At 47.0% G+C, this 5,000-nt stretch overlaps 1 protein-coding gene across 1 annotated transcript in view; it reads left to right on the forward strand.

Moving 5' to 3' along the window:
• Positions 1–5,000, forward strand: part of nckap5l (NCK-associated protein 5-like) — a 76,364-nt gene that overhangs the window by 15,813 nt on the left and 55,551 nt on the right. The window contains exon 2 of the mRNA XM_062545462.1: positions 1,507–1,700. The gene's annotated coding sequence lies outside the window, so the exon portion shown is untranslated. The remainder of the gene's footprint in view (positions 1–1,506; positions 1,701–5,000) is intronic.

Genomic DNA, 5,000 nt, shown 5'->3' on the forward strand with positions numbered 1-5,000 from the left:
GTTTTTCTGGAGGCTTCCTTGACCATTTTCGGTAAAGATTTATTTTCCCCTGTAATAAGCACAATCACGCTCGGCCAAGCCCAGGGCTGAAGTCTGGCAAGCTTTGATCCCGCCGTTTGCTTTTTCTCATTTCGTTTATGTCACTTTTTTAGGACCATGGGTAAATCTAGTTTCATCTTCAAGTGGTGAAGATCCAACAGAACATCAGCGGAATAGTTATCCATTAACCAGGCCACTGGGGCATCTCCATAGCTGCCCGGGGCTCTGTGTTGCTAGGGCGTCCACGATGCCAAGAGGGGATACTGAAAACAAAGAGGTGCACTCAGGCCATGTTGTGTCCCAGTTTGAGACACTCACCGTTTGACCTGCAGAGTGAGTGGAAAACCAGATGAGGAGAGTTGAAAGGTCGTGAGGTCGCGGTCATCAACCGTGTTTCCTTTTGTTTCTACTCTGGAGATGGCAACTCTCCTGGACCTGTTTAGGGGTAAATGTCTCTCCAGGCCACCATATCCCACTCCACCCCATACCCTCCTGGTTTAGAACTTTTGTTCCAGGTCAGGGTTTTTTTTGGAGGGGGGTGAGGGGGGTGGGGGGGTTGGGGGTTGTGTGGGGGTCAGGACCCCTTAGAGATGAGCCGGTCGTCTTTGTTTGGGGGGATTTCGCGCTCCACAGCCTGCTTTCTCCTCAGTGACCCAGTGGAAGCGTGCTTTTGAACATCTCCACCTCTCCCTTATGGACCACATGTTCCCTCTGCACACGGGACAGTCTCCTGTGACCTCTCCCCTCCGACATGTTGGCCCATGCGTCCCTTATTAGCCTGCGTTTGAATAGGAAATAGATGTATGTGGTTTCAGCAGTTGGGTAACATTGCCTCAAAGGCATTTCAACATTTTTGGGAAAACATTCAAATGTTGTGTTTTGAATGACAAAAAAAGCTCCACTGAATTTGCCTGCTGTTGACAGAAGAACCTATTGACAGTGACTTGCACTTCACCATATGTTGCGTCATGATATGTACACATGGTCTGAAAGTATGTACCGTATGTGTCTGTGAGTGTATGTAAAATCGATCCAATCCGGTATCTTGGACTTGCAAAATCATACGTTGAAGCAGTAAATTTAGAATGATATATGTTTAAGTGTCATGTGAATGATGAGCTGTCAAGCTGGATTTATAACAGACTTCAGACTCTGTCTGGGCCAGATTCCAGGTCGTTGCATTGCGCCCTGTAATTTGGCAGGTACTTACAGTAAATCACTTATCAGGGCATCAGTTGACGGGCTCTGTAGTATTTTAATGTTTTGTGTTTCTCTGTTCCTAATAATCTGAACCTGCCGCAGGAATGCAAACTATTTGTTCCATGCAAATGAACTGTTTAATGTGTCTGTATACAGGAAATCATGCCTCCATTTAACACTGACCCCACCTTCCATGAAACCAGAAAGTGGCATAACAGACAATCGGTAGCTGTCTAACTGATAGTTGATCTCGTCTTCTGTCCTCAGGATTCTAGAACAGAGGGGAGGTCTGCTGCTGTTGCCCCTGGTGATGTGAGAGTTGTTCCAGTGTTCCAGGCTGCGAGAGAGCAGGTTCGTGACGAAGGCCAGGTAAAGCATGGGATTGGCCTCTGAAGCCAGGATCAACAGCCCACTTCCCTACGCACCGAGGGGGCCCACGCCATCCTAGCCCGAGACCTGAGGTGGGTACTCTTTCTGACGCCACTGGGTGCTGAGTACTTCAATGACGAAGACTGAATTTATTGGTTGTGTTGGTGACAAGTTAAACTTCCAAGTTGGCGTGAATGTATTCATTCTGAAAATGAGTATTCATATGTGCTGTCTGAAGATACTCTTATTCAGTGTGCAATACTATTTCCCTATTGCTCTGCTGATGCCTGATGTAGCTTGGTCCAGAGTTTAGCAGTATAGCATAATGTCCTCAACAGAAGTTTGGGAGGAGCTTGTCTCGTTTTGACTTATTGGCTACCCATCTGCGTCTTTAGGTTGCCACTTCCCCCTGGAGCCATACCATGTGTTCTGGCATTCTGCCCCCTACTCTAGTCACCCCCCCCCCCCCCCCATTCACTCGCAATAACATTCCTGATTGCAACATATACAGAGGGGTCTACTTGGGTCACTAGCGCTGTCGCTACAAAGCATGCCAGTAACCCTAGCCAGTTAGCCTACTTCACACTAAACATAGGCCTAACTGTCAGCAGACCTCCTGCAGCCTTCTTCATTGAGACGGGACTGGCCGGTGAAACGGCCGACTGTGCTGCTGCCCGTTGTAATTCAGCTCTGAGGTGTGCCTCAGTCCCATTAGCATTCTCAGGTTTAGCGTTAAGCTGCTTTATACTTACCTGAATTAAACTCGCTGATATATTAACCTTGTCACCTCAGACTCGGCCAGTTGGTGCTGCTTCAGGGGAGCACAAGCTGGACACTGCCTGTCCTCCTGCTCTTGTGGTAACCGCGACTGCATTTTGCTGCAAATGTGTCTGTTGCTCGATCTGACAACAACAGTCGGGCTGTGTAATGTAATTAGTATTGAAATGAGGCCAGCTGCTGCGCTCAGGGTCCCATGTCGTGGCCGGCAAATGTTTGGATTATCTCATGCGTTTCACGATGACAAATGTTACGCTTATAATTTTGGTCTCGGTGAAGTCAGCGGTCTTGGTAATTATAGGTGATTTAGCGCTGAAATTGTTTTTCTAACGGCCAAGAAGGATACTCTAAAAATATAGTGCTCCACGACTGAAAGCACAACTGTAGTGTGGAGAAAAACTAGAAAGAGGCATGGACATTGTCCCAATTTAACTGTATTTAACTAACATGTTATCAGACAACTTAACATAATAGTCTGTGTTAGCAACCAAACTAGCGACTCTGCTACCTCTAATGCCCTGCCTCTGGTATCGTCTGATTCGTCGGCGGCGCGCCGATCATCCCCGGCCTCCTGAACACTTTCCCCTGCTCTCATTTTCAACTAAGGGGTCATCCAGCAAGGTCAGTGTCACAATGCTAACAGCTTAGCAGGATTAGCCTCCCCCTCGGCTTGCCCTGAGCCTGGAGATTAGGGCAGCCATTGAGCCACGCGTGTCTCTATTGAGGCAATAGAGGCGCAAGGCCATGGCTGTTGTCTGTCTGCTTTGTTGTGTTACGGGTAGAGTGCAGTTTCTCTGATAAGGTCTGTGAGTTATCTGTGATCTGGCGTATTGTTTCCTGTGTCAGAGTAGCCTGGGGCACTCGCCGTAGGGAGGTTCATTGAAATTTTTCAATTGTTCAATAATCGCCTTTATTGAAACAGAAGTCCTGAAGAAGTTTATTGTCAGTGGCATAGCCTACTGACTGCACACTCATCGAATTGCTTAATACTTCTGATCTCACTTAGCCGGTCTCGCTTTCTTTCTTTCTTTCTCTCTCTCTCTCTCTCTCTCTCTCTCTCTCTTTCTCTCTCTCTCATCTATATCTACTGTATTTTTACTTTCTACATCTCTACCCACACATCCGTCGTTCATAGACACACAAATAGACAAACATATGGGTCTTATGTAAGGAGAAATGGAGAGTAGCATTCTGGGAATAGTGTAATTAATGAAAGAGTGTGTGTTTGTGTGTGTGTGTGTATGTGTGTGTGTGTGTGTGTGTGTGTGTGTGTGAGAGAGAGAGAGAGAGAGAGAGAGAGAGAGAAAGAGACAGAGAGAGTGAGTGATTGAAACTGATAGAAAGAGACCATGAATGAGAGCTTGTAAAAGGAAATGCAAAATGAGAGAACAAGTGTATGTGTGTATGTGTGTGTGTGTGTGTGTGTGTGTGTGTGTGTATTTCACTTATTCTGTGTGTTAACTATTCTATCTCAAGAGTTACCAGTTAATGGTGTATTATGTCAGTGTAGAAAGGGAAACTTTCATTCAGTCTAGGAAAGAGTTGTCGGATGGAGAATCAGTGAAGAAAATGAAAAAGGGTTAGAAAGAGAGTGAGACAGAGACAGTAAGAGAATGAGAGAGAGAGACAGAGAGAGAGAGAGAGAGAGAGAGGGGGCATCTGTTGATTTAATTATTTTCAATTTGAGATTCTCCTTGATGAATTATTCAAGTCATCATCAAAAGTTAGCCATTTCTCCCTCTTTTATTTTATTTCTCTCTCTCTCTCTCTCACACACACACACACACACACACACACACACACACACACACACACACACACACACACACACACGCATGCACTCTCAAGCACGCGCGCGGACACACACAGAGAAACCCCTCTCACACACACATGGCTTCCACACTCCTACACACCCATTTCCTCAGTATTAGTTCTGTGGGTGGTTCTACCCCCCTCCAGCCCCCCCCCCCCCCCCCCAGCCGCTTGCTTAATTAGTGAACGTTGCTGATGTGCGCTGACGACACTCTCCTCTCCGGTCTGTAATTGCCCGTTCCGCTGCGAGCGGCGCTGGGAACTGCTTAACGGGAGGTGAACGTCTGGGTTAGATGTAAAAGATCTATCCAGAGGGAGTCCGTCTCTACTGCAGCCATAACTCCCTTAATGACTCACACGATTTTGACTTCACACTTTTCCAACGCAACTTGTGCGAAACGAAGTGCTTGAGTTTAACGTTTGTTTTGCACGGCTTTCAGAGGCTCGCTTTTTTTGGGGAAGTTGTGGCGGCCAAACCTGCAGTTCGATATTCGCCAGATCCGTCTTTTCCAAAGCACTCTGCAAGCGAAGCGAAAAGTGTTTCATGGGAACGAACAGTGATTGAATGGGGAAAGTGTGTGGACTTGAAGGTGACCCAAGCTGCTGCCAGGACATAGCCGCTGCTGTGTGTGTTATCCCAGTATTAAGACTAGGGCGGTATTTAAGAGTGCTAGTAGTGAAAGGGCGTGGGGCACAGCTTTGCCCCCCGTCTGTTTGAACATTGGCCTGCAAAGCCCCAGCCACTCTGTGTAAAATGAGATGCTGAATAATCTGCCCATGGTCTTCGGGGAGCAGTCTTTCTT

This window comes from Sardina pilchardus, chromosome 9 (genome assembly GCF_963854185.1).
Source record: "Sardina pilchardus chromosome 9, fSarPil1.1, whole genome shotgun sequence".
Classification (NCBI taxonomy): domain Eukaryota; kingdom Metazoa; phylum Chordata; class Actinopteri; order Clupeiformes; family Clupeidae; genus Sardina; species Sardina pilchardus.